General features: G+C 37.5%; 1 protein-coding gene across 1 annotated transcript in view; it reads right to left on the reverse strand.

Annotated features, from left to right (window-relative positions):
• The window catches only part of RAF1 (Raf-1 proto-oncogene, serine/threonine kinase), an 82,838-nt gene that overhangs the window by 51,857 nt on the left and 12,889 nt on the right, over nt 1-18,092 (reverse strand). The gene's annotated exons all lie outside the window — the stretch shown is intronic.

An 18,092-nucleotide genomic window follows, 5' to 3' on the forward strand; every position in this document is an offset into this window, starting at 1 on the left:
TAGGTCTAGGCTCCTGGGTATTTGAGGTAAAGAGGTTTAGTTTTTGGGTTGCAGGCAACAGAAAACCCAATTCAAACTGCATAAGTAAAAATAATTTAATGGTTCACTCAACTGATAAGACCAAAGGTAGATTGGTTCAATGATGTCACTAAAAATATGATCTCTTGTTTTCTCCTCTCTGCCTTCCTTGGTGTTTGCTTTGTTCTAAGGCTGGCAATCCCCCACATCCCCAAGTCACAACATGGGTGACTACAAGGAGATTCTGAAAGAGAGCTACATCCATTCTCATATAAACCTAACCAGCATTTCTCAGAGAAGCTACTTAGAGTAAGGGAGCCCCAAACATGACTTCACATCTCATTACATCCAAATGGCTGGGCTTTACTGATTGGTTTAAGCTAACCAGGCTCTCCCATAGAGCCTGATGGCGTCAATCTCATGAAAATGGAATGACTACATATTGGGTTGGCCCAAAACTCCATTTTTTCCACAAAATAAATGATACATTTTCATCAATAACTTTACTGATTTGAATATTTTCAGTATGTCAGCTATGTCCAGCTTTTGGTTTCCTGTGGGTAGAGGCCAGGGGTGCTGCTAAACATCTTGCAATGCATAAGACAGCCTCATAGCAAAGAATTATTTGGCCAAAACAGTAATAGCACCAAGAAACTTCACAAACCACTTTTGACACCTTTCAATCAGTCACAGCACCTTCTCCATACACTGAACAAATCTTTTTTTTGCATTTCAGTTGCATTTTTACCTTTCTTGAAATGATAAAGCAAAATACACCAAAATGGTGCATATCTTCTTCCATCTTCACTATTAAAATGGCTGCACAAAAATTCGCCAATTTTTGTAAGTTATTTTTAAATGGACACTGATATGACAGCTGTCACAATACAGTCTAACAATATTGTTTCAAATGAAGTTAAAGACAACTAAGCACTACTACAGCCATCATACAGAAAAAACTAAATGAATTTTTTGGCCAAACCAATTAATTATAACAGGGACTACAGGTTGACAGTTCCTCAGGGAAAAATAGGCAATACAGTTACCAGTAAAACCATGGGTGGACTGTGGGCTGGGGTTGGGGGTAGGGGGCAGGCTCAAACACTACACAGAGATATCCTTAAATTGGCATATTGTGCACTCTTACATGGTACAATCAAAATTCAGGTAATACATTTCACTTTAAACTTCTTGGGCATAGCTACTGTTCATACAACACCCATCCATGACAAATCATGCCATCAACACAGGTCTTAAGCCTCAGGGCTTACTTATAGCACTCTGTTCTTTTCCTCCCTCTCTTCTTCCCTTTCTTCCTTCCTCCCTTCATTCCTTCCTTTCTTCTTTTTTGACCTTTCTTTTTCTTTCTTTCTTGATCTTTCTCTTTCTTTCTTTCTTTCTTTCTTTCTTTCTTTCTTTCTTTCTTTCTTTCTTTCTTTCTTTCTTATTTACTTCTATTGTTTCTTTAGCAAATCTCAGGGATGAAATCTCTACAAAACTATAACCCAGTGAACAACAGGGGACATGATACCATAATTTTTCTTATTTAACTGCTTCTCTGGATTACATCTGTCACTAAGACCAGGAACATGAAGTTTCCAGAAAAATATGAAACATAACAGAAAAGGGACAGATTCATAGCCAACAGACTGACAGCTATCAGAGGGAAGGGGGGCTGCAGGACTAGGTGGAAAAGGTGAACAGATTAAGCAAAACACACACACATACCTTACAGACAGACAACAACATGGTGACTACCAGAGGAAAAGGGGGAAATGCAGAAGAGTGTATGGGAGGGCAAATAATGATGGAAAAAGACTTAACTTAGGATAAAATTGTAGACCTAAAGCCTATATAATTTTATGAATCAATGTTACCCCAAAAAATTCAATTTCATTTTGGTGTACAGGACAACACTCCAACCAATTGGAACCACCCAGCCAGGCTCCAATTAATTCAATTTCAAAAAAAAGAAATGCCAGTAAAAACAATGGGAAAGGGATGGAGTTAAAGGTTGATTTAGAAAAGATTAAATTTCTTAGCTAGACAAGGTGAGTATATATTTGATTTTCTTATAGTAAATAAAAAGAAAATTATGTAAAAAAAGGTCCTGGCCAGTGTAGCTCAGTTGGTTCAAACACTGTCCTATAGACCAAAGGGTCACAAGTTCAACTCTCAGTCAGGGCACACACCAGGTTGTGGATTCCCAGTTGGGGTGCATGCAAGAAGGCAACCAATCGATGTTTCCCTCTCGCATAAAAGTCTCTCTCTTCCTATCTCTCTCTCTCTGTCCCCCTCTCTTTATTCCCCCACTCCTTGCCAAGATGGAGACATAGTAAACATGGTACACCTCACACAACCGCATCAAAATTACAACTAAATTACAGATCAACAAGCACTCAGAACCATCAAAAATCAAGTTGAATGGAAGTCCAACAACTACAGAACTAAAGAAACCGCATCTATCCAGACCGGTAGGAGAAAAGGAGATGCAGAACAGGCTGATTCCACACCCTTGTGTGGTGGATAAAAATTTAAGAGGGTATCTCAGAGCGAGAGGTCCCAGCCCCACAGCAGGCCTCCAAAGACCAGGGTTCCAAGTACCAGGAAGATAATATCCACATTACCTCCTGGCTATAAAAACTAGCAGGGTTTGAGTAAGTGAAAAGAACTACTGGAGTCCCAAGCAGTTCCTCTTAAAGGTCCTGCACCTAGACTTACTCAAACGTACTCCTTCTGAGGTCCAGCACCAGGGCATCCGCTTGAAAGGCATCAGAGGCAAAAGGGGAGAAACTGAAGCATCTGACATCAAGGTGAGAGCTGGGAGACAGCCTTCTCCCAGATAGGAAGGTAGAAGCCATTGTTCCTTTTCTGAGCCCTCTCCCACCACAGAGCCACAGAGCCACAGAGCCACAGAGCCACAGAGCCACAGAACCACAGAGCCAGCAGGCAGGTGCCATATCTGACTCTCCTTCAACCTGGATCACAGTTTGCTCCTCCCCTTAGGGAATCCCTTAGGCTCCACTCCACACCACTTACATACCCATCCAAGCGGTTAACAGTTGCTTTTCCATATGAATGGCTGCTCTCCAGTCCTGTTTCACATCTTCCTTAATCCTCTCAAGTAAGCAACAAGCAACCTCAGCAAGCCCCCAGACCCCATACCTCTGGCTAATCAGACAAAGGCACCGCACTGGAAATAGCCAATTTTGGGTCAAAGCTTGGCTTTGCCTGGAAACCAGCACAAGTGGCAGCCATCTGCAGACTGCTTTTTAGCTCATGCTGTGTGGTCCCAGGAGGAACAGAGGTGGTAGCTAACTCTGGCCTGCACCACCAGGGAAACCTCAGAGCTTGCACATCCAGTGAACAATTATAGACCACATTGGAACACCACCACCCCGCCCCTGTATAGCTGATACTCCATGGAGGGAAGAGGTTGGTGGTCAGTGGTCATAGCCAGTCCTTGCAGCTGACTTGCCTGGGTACATCTCCCACCCCTCACCCCCGCCACTAACCTGCCAACAGCAAACAAGGCTCAACTACAAAAGGCAGATGTACTCAGCCCACACAGAGGGTGTACCTCAATTTCCAAGCTTGGGTGATAGTGAAGTTTCTGGACACTGGAAATTTGTGCCACTGGACCCTATAGAACACCTACTACATCAGGCCACACTATGAAGACAGGGAGTCATAGCTCTACCCGATAGATAAAAACTAACACAAAGAGGCTGCCAAAATGAGAAGACAAAAAAACATGGCCCAAATGAAACAACTAATCAAAACTCCAGAAAAAGAGCTAAACAAAGTGGAGATAAGCAATCTATCAGATGCAGACTTCAAAACATTGATTATAAGGATAATCAAGGAACTTAGTAAGGACCTCAACAGCATAAAAAAGATCCAGTCAGAAACAAAGGACACTAACTGAAATAAAAAATAATTTACAGGGAAACAACAGAAGAAAGGATGAAGCCAAGAATCAAAGCAATGATACAGAACATAAGGAAACAAAAACAACCAATCAGAACAAGAAGAAAATCCAAGAACACCAGAATAATGTAAGGAGCCTATGGGACAATTTCAAGTAAGTATACCAACATTTGCACCATAGGAGTGCCTGAAAGAAAAGAGAAACGCAAGAAATTAGAAACCTATTTGAAAAAATAATGAAAGAAAACTTCCTTAATTTGGTGAAGGAAATAGACATGCAAATCCAAGAAGCATAGACAATCCCAAACGAGATGGATGCGAAGAGGCCTACTCCAAGACACTTCATAATCGAAATAGCAAAAGTTAAAAATACAGAGAGAATCTTAAAAGGAGCAAGAGAAAAGCAGTTAGTTACCTACAGAGGAGTTCCCATAAGACTATCAACTGATTTCTCAAAAGAAACTGCAGACTAGAAGGGACTGGCAAGAAATATTCAGTCATGAAAAGCAGGGACCTAGATCGAAGATTGCTCTACCCAGCAAAGACATCATTTAGAATGAAAGGGCAGATATAGAACTTCCCAGAAAAGAAAAAGCTCAAGGAGTTCATCATTACCAACCATTATTATGTGAAATATTGAAAGGACTTATTTAAGAAAAAGATCAAAACTATAAACAATAGCAATAAATACACACCTATCAACAATTGAATCTAAAAAAAACACACTAAGCAAATAAGAAAAAAGTTTTCTGATGGTTGCCAGATGGGAGGGGGATTTGGGGAAATTGGTAAAGAGGTAAGGCGATTAAGAAGTAACAAATTGGCAGTCACGGAATAACCATGCGGATGTAAAGTACAGTACAGGACATGGAGTAGCCACTTATACACATGACCCATGGACATGAACAATAGTGGGGGGATGGCCTGAGGGAGCAGGGGTACTGGGAGGGGCAAAGGGGAGAGAATTGTAATCAATAAAATGTAATTTAAAAGAAAGAAAAGAAAATGAAAACCAGCATCTTTTAGACATCTACCATGAGCTGGGTAAGCCCTGAGCATATATAGATATTATGTGCTATTTCACTTAATCCACATAACTCTGAAGTAGATAAAGTCAAAAAAGTTATATAATTTGCATTACTTGAGCTTTGCAGGTCCAAGCTTTGCAACCAACTACAAATGTGACTATAAATAAGTCAATACTTCTTTTGGACCTCAAGTTACCTCCTCTGCAGAATAAGTATGAGATGATTTATAATGATCCTTCTAGCTAAAAAATCTTATGATGATTCTAGTGTCATAAAAATCTAACATATATTAAAATTTTCTAATATATATAATATTGCTTCCCCAGGTTTCCAATTAAACTACACCAAGCAACCTTTTCTTAATTTTTATAAAATACTATAATGAGTAAACTCTGGTTACTGCCAATATACAGACTTTAGAATAAGTTATTATTTCCAATAATTTTACTGTGACTTTAGTGAGGGAGGTTACAAAGGTAACTATTATTTTAAAACTTTTAAAAAAAGATTTGAGAGAGAAATGGAGCAGCAGGGAGGGAGAGAGAGAGACAGACAGAAACATTGATTTCTTGTCCCACCCATTTATGCACTCACTGATTGATGCTTGTATGTGCCCTGACCGAGAATCAAACCCACAACCTTGACACATAAGTTCTATCCAACTGAGCTACCTGGCCAGGGCCTAAGTAACTAATATTTTTTAATATTTTCATAATATACTTATTATAAAGTAAAATCCAAGAACCAAAGATTTAAGATAAAACATGACTTCAAAAAACTCAGACTTAAAAAGTAGGCACTGAATCTTCTTTAATATTTAGTGGGAAAGTTTAAAAAACATGATAATGAATAAATTTAACAGACAACAGAGTCTGTGTCTCCTCTGTATTCTTCGGATACTTATTGCAATCTGGTTGCCAGTGCCACTTCTGACTACCACCATATTCACCTCTATCAACTCCCCTAATTCTCAGGATATGCTCATGACAACCTGATATGAGAAAAAGAAAAAAAATCAAGTTTGTGTTAAGAAGAACAAAAGAGAAAAGACTTTAGTGTACACTTACTTGCAAGATCAGAGCTATGTTCCAGAAGATTAAAGCTACCAAAAATCCAGCATTCAGGTAAGCAAGGTCCTCCACACAACGGGACCACAAAATTGCATACACTATTATGCAATTTTTTTAACACACAAAATATAAATTTTAACACAAAAAATATAAATTTTTAAGTTCGTAAGAGCAGTGACAGCTTTGTTAACCTCAGTAAACTTAACTCCTGGAATATTTGGCAAGTAGTTGCTGAATGACTAAATAAACTGACCATGTTCTTTGAAATCAATGAAACCTGTAGTTGAATAAACTTCTTGGCAATGTGGATCTGGGCAAATCACACCTCAGCCCTAATTTCTTCATCTGTAAAATGAGCACAACTAAATTTAAGAGGTTTATGTGAGAAGTAAATTAAAAAAACTACAAGAATGAAAGAATGCAACTTAGTATCTTACACATAGTGGGCACTTCCTCCATGATAGAGCTATTACTACATGATAGCTATATTAATTACCATTATTGATGACAGAGCTTATTAACACAAAAAAGGTAACCAACAGCCCCGACTGGTGTGGCTCAGTAGGGGTTGTTCTGCAAAGTGAAAGGCTGCCTATTCAACTCCTGGTCAGGGCACATGCCTAGGTTGCGTTTCCATCCCCAGTCAGAGCAAGGGAGAAAGGCGGCCTATTGATGTTTCTCTCCTCCTCTTTCTCTCTCCATAAAATATTTTTAAAAAATATCCAAGACGTTATCCTTGGTTCTTTTATTTCCCTCATCTACCACACTTAATCATCCATTATGTCTCCTGTAAGTTCCTCCTTCAAAACTCCAAACACTTTAACCTAACCCCAGCCAATCTAACCTAAGCCCATCATCTCTTGCCTAGATTATTCCGAGCGTCACTATGTCCACTCCCAAACTCTCTAACTCTATTCTCTACACTGTCATCTCAAAACACAAATTGATCACATTATTCCTCTCCTAAAATCCTGACAGTTCCCCATCACACTCAAAACCAAATCCAAACTTTTGAACTATGATCTACAAGGCCTTACATAATGACCTGGCCTCTACCTCCCTTTTCTACCTTATCGCCTACATTTCTCTCGCTTGCTCACTTTAATTTTCATTAAAGTTCTTCTTGCTGCTAGGGTTCTTCTTATCAATCATGTTTCCACTCACATGTCATTCCTCAAACGGGACCTCTCTGACCATCCTGTTCAAGTATATCTTGCCCCTCCCATCATACTTTTCTCTTTACTCAGAAATTGTGTTAGATCTGCCTACTCAAAGGTTACTGACTCCTGCCCTGGATGTTGTAGCTCAGTGGACTGAACAAGGGCTGTGAACCAAAGCATTGTCAGTTCAATTCCCAGTCAGGACACATGCCTGGGTTGCAGGCCAGGTCACGGGTGGAGGCCAAGTGAGAGTCAACCACACATTGATGTTTCTCTCCCTCTCCTTCCCCCTCCCTTCCCGTCTCTAAAAAAGAAACAAACAAAATCTTTTAAAAAAAAGATTATTGTCTCCTATCCCACTAGGCAGCGTGCTCCAAGAACCTAAGTTTCATTTCACCCTTGAAATACCTTTGCCTTTAAAAGTGTCTAGCATACGTACATCCTTGAGATATTTCCTGCATGAATAACATGCTGTCACCTTGGTCTAATGAGTGCTGAGTTCTAACAGAAATCGTCAGGGCTGTCACTTAGGAACCACTCTACATTGAGGGACTACATTCTAAAATTAGAACACTAACAATTATGGAATTCTACAACTGCAGAATTGGCACAATACAATTGTTGACTGGCAGTCAACTAAATAGTCATATAACAACTCATCAGACAGATTCCAGACAAAAACCAGCTGATAATAACCAACTTAAGCTACTATGGAATTCTACTATGCTGGAGTAATTTCCAAAGTTTGATTTTCTAGTATCATTTGGCATTTTCCTTCATAGTTTTTAAATCTTAAAAATAAAACCAAGTACCACTCCTGTTCACCTGCTGTCACACTAAACTGTAAACATTTTCCACTTACACACATATTCAATTTGTCCTAAATACACACTGCTGAAAATAAAAAGTGGTTTTAAACCACAGTGCCTCTACTAAAGAAGTGTGGAACTGTTTTTAAACCTGCATAAGACCATGTAGAATGCAAAAGAATGTCTAGAAAAAAAATTTCAGATTGGTGGCAGGGAGTGGGGGGTGGGCAGGGAGGTCCATTTAAAAAAAATACAATAATTCCCAAATGTTTTAGGTACATGTCTCAAAACAAGAATGCTTTAAACATTATACTAAGTGTAGTTTGGATTCTTGGGTATAAATTTCAAATATTTTTCATGTACATAAGCTGTCCACCATGAAACCAACCAGACATTCAGTAAAATTAAGGAGTAAAGAGTAAATAATTAAGAAGTAAAATCAATAAATAATTAAAGAGTAATAAAGTATAACGAAAGAGTAAACAACAAACAGAAATAATTCAGTAAAACAAACTTAAAATTTTGTTACTGTTTCCAGCAATTTCCCAGAACCAGGGAAAGCTAAATAGTGAAAAAACTGCTACATTTTCACATCATGGTTGCAAATTATTCTATAATGGAACGTAGTCACCACTTCCTCTGTATTTGTTATGGGCCAAACACCACAGGCCATAAAGATGTAGCCCTAAGAAAAATTCTCCATTTTAGTTTAAAAAAAGGCCAATTTCTCAATTAAAAAAAACATTAAGGGACTATTGAATTTCAACAGGTTTTATACGCAACAGTTAATTTACTGACTTCTATAGTGCAACATAAGTTTCTCAAACTCCTTGAATAATTCAAAAATATAGGAATGTTAAGAAAAACTCAATTTTTATAGTAAATCAGTTTTTTTTTTAAAACCAGAAACCCATTCCTGAAGGTTTTTCCATTAACAACATGCACCAGTAGAGCCAATGGGTTTCTGGTATGCACCCAGTGGAAAGCTCTGAACAAAAATAGAAGCAGGAGGCCAATGATTTTCATCTCCTTACTTTCAATAAATAAGGTTAATTATCTTTCTAAGTCTAAGTATCAGTAAGGTACGGTACAGTCTTCCCATAAGATTGTACTTCCATCCTCAGGCAACAAATCAAATGGCCAGAAAGAGCAAAATACCAACCACCCCAAATCCCAGGCATCAGAAGGGAAGTCACAAACATTCTTTCGGCTAAGACAAAAGGCTGTACTGTATTTCCATAGTCTACAGAGTTTTCAGAACTGTTCCCACAATCTGCCTACCCCAATCTACACAAAGCACCATGTGGCTGAGAAACCGGTTATAGCAGGTAAGAGCACTCAGGTATACAAACAAGTCATGGATGGAACAAAGAAAGAGGGTAGTGAATACAGGGGCTACACACAGTTTATGAAAACACACCTGTTAAAAATGTTTAAAGAAATCAAGTTATTTCTTAGTGTAATTCCTAATAAACTGTAAGTGACCTTACAAAGGACACTTGTATAACTTCTTCTGATGCTCATAATCCAGGAGAACACCAAGTTGTGATAAAGTCATTTTAAACTCAACACATTCATTTCAGCCTTCTCACACTGTGACCAGCTTTAGTAATAATTTCACTGAATTGCTGCATTCTGAGGCATTTCTAAATATGAAATACTAGTGCCAGATTAATAAAATGTAAGTTAAAAGACAAAATAAACTTTTCAAAAACCTTGAGAGGGTCTTGTTTTTCACTTGAGTTTATCAAATGCTCTAACAATGTTTTGAAAGCAGGACTATGTTTAAGGTACAATATTACTAGGGAGCAGTAAACATACAAAAGACTACAAAGTAGTCTCAGGACAAGTCAAGTCTGATAAGCTACAATTATGTAAATGTAACTATGAGTACTTAGGGTATAACTTTAAGTGATTTGAGTCCTACGTTTTAAGGTCCATTTCTCACTGCAGGGGTATCCTGGACCACATGTAGCCTGGGATGCTATGAATGTAGCCCAACACAAAATGGTAAATTTACTCAAAACCTTTTTTTTGCTCATCAGTTTTCATTAGCGTTTGTGTATTTAATGTGTAGCCCAAGACAACTCTTCCTCTTCCACTGTGGCCCAGAGACGCCAAAAGGTTGGACACCTCTCAAGTCTAATATGAGGCATTAAGTGTTTGGAAACACTCCTCTACCAACATGTGGAGATAACAGACTACACTAGAGCACTCACTCTACATTTCTCATTGATCTTTTGTCGCACAGTTCCTCTCCTAAAAAATGATCCTGTCTTCTGGTTAAAAAAAGAAAATTTTATAACAAGACTGATCAATCTATGAATCTTTTCAGGAGTTCAATGCACAAGAATCGCAAAGTCCTAAAAATTTCTGCCTGAAGAGTGAAGAAGCAGTCAGCACATTTAGGGTTAAGGTTGACTGTGTTTCACCCTCTCCCTATCTAAGCCAGCTCAAGAAGCAGAATAAATCACTATCGACACTTTCTGAGTAGGGAAACAAACACACAAATATAAAAAATTCACACACAGGCATTTTTAATTTTCCTCAAAATGCCTCAGCAAATCAGTGTTTACAACTAGGTACTCTGAAAAACCTCACTTTTTAGCTTTTCTTCAAATATTATCTTATATTTCACTTATATTAAAGTGGCCAAACAGAAATACCTAAGGTAGCCAGCACTTTTGTGTTTAAATAAGGTTTTAAGAGCCTCAATCTACCTAAAACCTAATTTCTGAGAATGTAGCAATACATTCTCTGTGGCTAAGATTGATTCCAGAAAGTTTACTTCAGTCAGAGAACTTACAATTTTACGTAATTTACAGTTTACTCACATCTCCTCACCTCACAGGACTGTTAAAATTAACCAGGGTAAGTAAAGCACATTATTCCTACATATTTTTTACTGGGTCAGCCAAAAAATCCATCACATTTTTTTCTGTATAATGGCTCTAGTAGTACTTAGTTGTCTCTAACTTCATTCAGAACAATTTTATTTATTAGACTGTATTGTGGAAGCTGTCATATCTGTGTGCATTTACAAAAATCTTAACAAAATTGGTGAGTTTTTGTACAGCCATTTTAATAGTGAAGATGGAAGAAGATATGCACCATTTTGGCATATTTTGCTTAATATTTCAAAAAAGGTAAAAACACAACTAAAACACAAAAAAAGATTTGTTCAGTGAATGGAGAAGGTGCTGTTACTGATTGAAGGTGTCAAGAGTGGTTTGTTAAGTTTCTTGGTGCTATTGATGTTTTGGCCAAATAATTCTTTGCTGAGGCTGTCTTATGCACTGGAAGATGTTCAGCAGCACCCCTGGCCTCTACCAACTAGAAACCAAAGCTGGAGACAGCCAAAATACTGAAAATATTCAAATCAATGAAGCTGCTGGTGAAAAAAATGTGTCTTTCATTTTACAGAAAAAACATAATAGACTTTTTGGCCAACCCAGTAGATAAAGAAAATGTGAAGTTCAAAGGTTTAGTGATAATTTAAGAGAAGCAAAACATTAAAATTTCAGATCCTCTTTAAATAGCAGCTCTATTATAACACAAGGAATTAATAATGTGATGTTACTGTTGCACTACTTTTAAACAGTTTATAAGTAAATCATCAGACCTGTATGTGGAGGAAAGGAACATATATACCATGTCTTATGTATCATAAATTTAAAAATGTCTTCATATTTAAGAGATGTTACTTCATTTCTAAATAATAAATTATTTAGTTTAAATTCATTATAGTAGAATTCCTAATGCCTTTTCTCACTTGGCCTTTCTTTCTTTCTCTTTATCCATTAAATGATATAGAATAGAAGGTATATCAAAAACTAATGTCATCCTGGCCAATGTAGCTCAGTTGGTTGGAGCATTGTCTGTAAAATGAAAGGTCATGGGCTAAAATTTAAAAATACATATATAATCTCTTATTCGGAAAGGTAATTCTTAAAATCTGCTGTAAACGGATAAGAATTTAAGATATATACAATGAAGATTCTATAATTTTTTTATGATTTTTATTTGATTTAGAGCAAGAGTGAGAGGAAGGATGGGAGGGAGAGAGGAAAAAAGGGAGAAAGAAACATCAATTTTGTTGATCCATTTATTTATAAATCTCTTGGTTGCTTCTTGTATGTGCCCTGACCAGGGACTGAACCTGTAACCTTGGTGAATCCACATGATGCTCTAACCAACTGAGCTACCCAGCCAGGGTGCTCCACAAATTTCTTTTGAGCCATTCTTTTTTATCCTCATTCCAAAAAATTTCCCCCCAAAGCTGGTAATACAGATTACATTTAAAAAAAAACCTCCATGCAGTTAAAAGATGCTGAACTACAAACCATGACTAATTCTGATTAGTCAATATAAAAGAATTCCTACACATCAAACAACCTGGGCACTGCCCTCCAGTTAAAATTCTGTTGTAATATTATCTAGCTGCCCTGAGTTTCTCCTTCGTTTGCAAGCAAAAAGGAGGAACTAGTAGCAAGAGCTTTAAAAGTCTTTGTCTAGCATACATGACCTGAATGCACTAAGATGCCTGTATTTTTAAATAGCATTTTACTTACTGACATCTAAATTTAAGACTTACTTGGGGTGGAGGTGGAAGAGAATATAAGGGGATAAATGGTAATGGAAAAAATACAATAAAAAATAAACTATTTTTTTAAAAGATTGGTATTTCTCCTTTACTTGGCATGTTTTATAACATGTGAGAATTAAATAATATATGGGAAGCACATAGCGTTAACCTGAGATAGTAAATGCTACCTACTATCATTATCATCTGTTATATAATCAATAATGGTTCTACTCAAAACTCATCCAGCCTACGTTTTCTGAGTTCAAAGCCTAAAGCTCTTAACCACTATGCCACTGCATTCCAAAAATTAAGCTCCATGTTCCAAAGTACAGATCAACTATGAAACACCTTGTTTAGTTCTCACATTACTAGGGGGAATAAGACTGGCATAATCTTGTTCATTTGCTCTTTGCAAGCTGTCTCCATATTCCCAGAGATCCTTCACAGAGCCTGCACGGGGCAATCTAAATGCTTTTACCCATAAGTCTGTAACTTGGAACCTATGAATGACATCAACACACTCCTAAATTGCCTACGATCAACGAAAACAACTTATTGGAAAATACCTCTCTCTCTCCCATAGATCAATCATTTCTTCAAAAAGCTTCTTATTTCTCCATATAGCTAAGATTCAATATCAAAGTTAAGAGAAATTAAACCAAATGCCATGTACAGCTCTCTTTCTGTTTCTTCCACTTTAAAATAGGATAACAATGTATGTGGCTACATCACCAGATTATTGGTAAAACTTTTTAAGAAAAAGATCTTTAAAAGATATCGGCAAGTAGTCAATAAAAATAAGCTATTTTCTTTAAGAATTTTTTAAAAACTGTTCCTATAAATAAAAGAATCACTCAACTGTAAGATGATGGTCAAACTGTAAGGCTTATGAGAATTGAGAATGATGAAAGAATAGGTTCATTTTCTTCAACTACAATTAAAGTCTCACAAGATTATATTACATTCAGTAGGAGCAACAGTGGCTAAAATTGCCTGCCCTATGAAAAAAACAGTTTTGGGCCCTGACATGTGGTTCAGTGGGTTGGACACCATCCCACAAACCAAAGGGGTGCCAGTTTGATTTCCAGTCAGGGCACATGTCTGATTTGTAAGTCAGGTCCCAGGTTCGGAGCATGCAAAAGTCAACTGATCAGTGTTTCACACATCTGTGTTTCTCTCCCTCTCTTTCTCCCTCCCTCCCCTCTCTCTAAAAATAAATAAATGAAATTGTTTAAAAAAACAGTTTTGGGGGCAGAGCAAAATCATGGTTGAATACTCACATCTGAATGTGCTTTTCACGCAACTTCACTACTTCTCCTTTAAGCTCATTCCTCTCTTCAGTCCAGCTTTGGTCCATCTGAGAGACTGTATAATCAATTTTTCAAGATTACCCCAATTTCCTTTAGGAAATAAATGCTTTGTTCATTCTTTGCCCCCCCCCCAGTTTGATTGGTCACACAACACTGAGGGGAAAAAACACTCTCACATATGTTAAGTTTCTGCTGAACAGACATGGTCAAACACCTAAAAATCAAATGTCATCTCTTCCAAGCTAGGAAACAAGAATATGTCTAGTTTGGAAAAGGATTAGGCTACAATTTCCCAACCAGTTCAAAAGGACACTCTGATACACTGCAAGGTGGTGTGTATGTGTCAATATTTTGAGTTGCCTCACTCCTCTTTCTCAATTTCTGACCACAAACTGGTAACTTTAGCAGATGACTTGCCAGCATAAACTCACATGGAGAAATGTGACACTCTACCCTTCTAAAAATTAACAAGCAGGGGCTGCCTAAGTTTTGAAAAACACTGTTTAAAAAGGTAATCAATTTATAAATACAAGTTAAAAATCAGCTAGTGCAAACAATTATGTTAAAGCAATCAGTTCCCACAATGAAAGATGACTGTAGCCAATTTCACTTTTAACTCTTGCCACAAATTAGTTTTTCATTATTTTTGTTTTAAGTCACTTTGTCCGAACTCTTTTATAACCCAAATTTTGCTTTTTATCTCCAATTCAGTCAATGTTTTACAGGGAATGAGAGGAAAGGAAGTCTAGAAAGAAACAAATCTGATTTTGAAGAGTATAGCTGTTTGTTTGTTTTTTAACTTTTTACACAACTTCGTTTTCCTTTTATTTTAAATCTTCAAATTTAGTGACTTTACAAACATGCCCATTATAAATAGCAACCTGTTCCCATCCTCAGTTCTAAAACTTGCTCTGATTTTTTTCTATAGCACCTAAATGATATATAAATTAGTGGAGTTCTTTATAAAGATTTTATTTATTTATGTTTAAAAAGAGGGGAGGGAAAGGAGAAAGAGGGGGAGAGAAATATTAATCAAGGTGTGGTTGCCTTTCACACACCCCCTACTGGGGACCTGGCCCATAACCCAGGCATGTGCCCTCACTAGGAATCAAACCGGAATTGGTGACCCTTTGGTTCCTAGGCCTGTGCTCAATCCACTGGGCTATACCAGCCATGGCTAAATTAGTGGGTTTTTTAACCTCTTCTTTGCTTTAACCTTCCCTTTCTTCTATCTAACCACACCAAGTAACCTATATTAACAACCCGATATTATTCTTTGGTGATTTTCTCCATGCTTATAATCCTCTACAGATGTCATATATACATATAGAGTTTTTACCAGTAATTTATACTTCCCAATTTACTAATCTTTAAAAAGACATGTTGCCTAATTACAGAATACATGTTGAGAGGGTAGGAGGGTTGGAAAATGCAAAAATAAATAGTCTATAGATTGTTCCTGCTATCATTTGTGAACATATGAATCTACTCTTTTCTATACATATATATACTTACAAATATTTCTTCATAAAAATGGGATCTTCTTATATATATTTTAGTCCCCTACATTTTCATTTACCATATCTCATCATCCAAGATTAATTAAAATCATCTTTCAACAGTTTACTGAATACATTTTAGATTAAAAAGGTATAAGTATATAAAGAAAGGTGGTTAGTTACAAGAACTAAATGTACAAGCTTATGAAAATAGACGAGTCAGTTATGTTATTAATTTCTCTTTGATGAATATTACATACAAATATATTAATAAGGGAGAAAAAAAGTCCATCAGATGCAACTATAGCCAGCTTCTAAGCTACTACTGGTTTCTTATTAACTAGCAGAAAGAAAAAAGCCTAGGGCCACTTCATATCTATTAGGACAGTATTATCAAAAAAGAAAAATAACAAGTGTTGGCAAGAATGTGGAGGTATTAGAACCTTCATGCATTGCTGGTAGGAATATATAATGGTGCAGTTACTGTGAAAACAATTTGATAGTTCCTCAAAAGGTTAAACAGAACTGCCATATGATCTAGCAATTCCACTCCTAGGCATATACTCAAAGGAAAGCAGAAACTAAAAACAGACACTTGTAAACAAATGCTCATTAGCAGTATTATTCACAACAGCCAAAAGGTGGAAATAACATGAGCCCATCAACAGATAAATGAATAAATAAACTATTACATATACACAGAATTATTTAGTCATAAAAACAAATAAGAGGGTGAAATGACAATGGAAAAAATACAAGAAAGATTAAATTAAAAAAATGAAATTCTGACACATGGTACCATATGAATGACCCTTGAAAACACATTAAGTAAGACTTCTGGCCAGACGGAGGCATAGGTAGATACACTTTGCCTCCTCGAACAACCAAAAGAAGGACAACAAATTAAAAACAAACAGAACTGCCAGAAAATCAAAATGTATGGAAGTCCAACAACCAAGGAATTAAAGAAGAAACATTCATTCAGACTGATAGGAGGTGCAGAGAGGATGTGCAGCAAGGTAGTAGGCTGGAAGACCCACATTTGCATGTGGATAAACCAGGAGGAACAACTGTGGAATGAGACAGATGGCACAACCCAGGGTTCTGGGGCGGGGGTGGGGGGGGGGGGGAGGGAAGCCTCAAAACTTCTGACAGTACAAACCTGTGAGGGCTGTGGCAGCTGGAGAAACTCCCAGTCTCACAGGAGAGTTCGTTGGAGAGACCCATAGAGTTCTAGAACATATACAACCCCACCCACCCAGGAATCAGCACTTGAAGGACCCAATTTGCTTGTGGGTAGCAGGGGAAGTGACTAAAAGTGGGGCAAGAGCTGAGCAAGCAGCACTGTTCCCTCTGGGACCCCTCCCCCACATACAGCACCACAACACAGTGACGTGGGTTGCCCCACCCTAGCAAAAATCTAACGCTCTACCCCTTACTACATAATAAGTGTGCCAAGACAAAAAAATATGGCCCAAATGAAAGAACAGATCAAAGCTCCAGAACAAATACAACTAAGTGACAGATAGTCAACCTATTAGATGCAGTTCAAAACACTGGTAACCAGGATGCTCACAGAAATGCTTGAGTATGGTCACAAAATAGAGGAAGAAGTGAAAGCTATTCAAAGTGAATTAAAGAAAAATGTACAGAGAACCAACAGTGAAGGGAAGGAAATGGGACTCACATCAACAATGTGGAGCAGAAAGAAGAAATAAACAACCATAACAGAATGAAGAAACAAGAATTCAAAAAAATGAGGAGAGGCTTAGGAACCGCCAGGACAACTTTAATCTTTCCAATGTCCAAATCATAGAGATGCCACAAGAAGAGGAAGAACAGTATTTGAAAACTTATCTCAAAACATAATGAAGGAAAGCTTCCCCAATCTGGCAAAGAAAACAGACTTCCAGGAAGTCCAAGAAGCTCAGAGAGTCCCAAAGAAGTTGGACCCAAGGAAGCACACACCAAGGCACATCATCATTACATTACCCAAGATTAAATAGGAGAGAATCTTAAAAACAGCAAGGGGAAAGGAGACAGTTACCTACAAAGGAGTTCCCATAAGACTGTCAGCTGATTTCTCAAAAGAGACCTTACAGACAACAAGGGGCTGGAAAGAAGTATTCCAAGTCATGAAAGGCAAGGACCTCCATCCAAGATTGCTCTATCCAGCAAAGCTATCATTTACAATGGAAGGGCAGACAAAGTGCTTCCCAGATAAGGTCAAGTTAAAGGAGTTCATCATCACCAAGCCCTTATTATATGAAATGTTAAAGGGACTTATCTAAGAAATAGATGATCAAACATATGAACAGTAAAATGACAACAAACTCACAACTATCAACAATTAAAACTAAAAAAACCCTCAAAAACAAACTAAGCGAACAACTAGAACAGGAACAGAATCACAGAAATGGAGATCACATGGAGGGTTACCAGCAAGGAGGGGGAGAGGAAAGAATGGAATAAAAGGTACAGGCAATAATAAGCATAAATGGTAAGTACAAAATACACAGGAGGAGATTAAGAATAGTATGGGAAATGGGGAGCCAAAGAACTTATATGTGCAACCCATAAATATGAACTAAGGGGGGTGGGATGTTAGTGGGAAGGGAGCTGCAGGGCAGAGGGGAATAAAGAAGAGAAAATAATGGGACAAGAGTTTAATAGCATAATCAAT

This window comes from Sturnira hondurensis, unplaced genomic scaffold (genome assembly GCF_014824575.4).
Source record: "Sturnira hondurensis isolate 20B ecotype Veracruz unplaced genomic scaffold, ASM1482457v3 Scaffold0000867, whole genome shotgun sequence".
Taxonomy (NCBI): Eukaryota; Metazoa; Chordata; class Mammalia; order Chiroptera; family Phyllostomidae; genus Sturnira; species Sturnira hondurensis.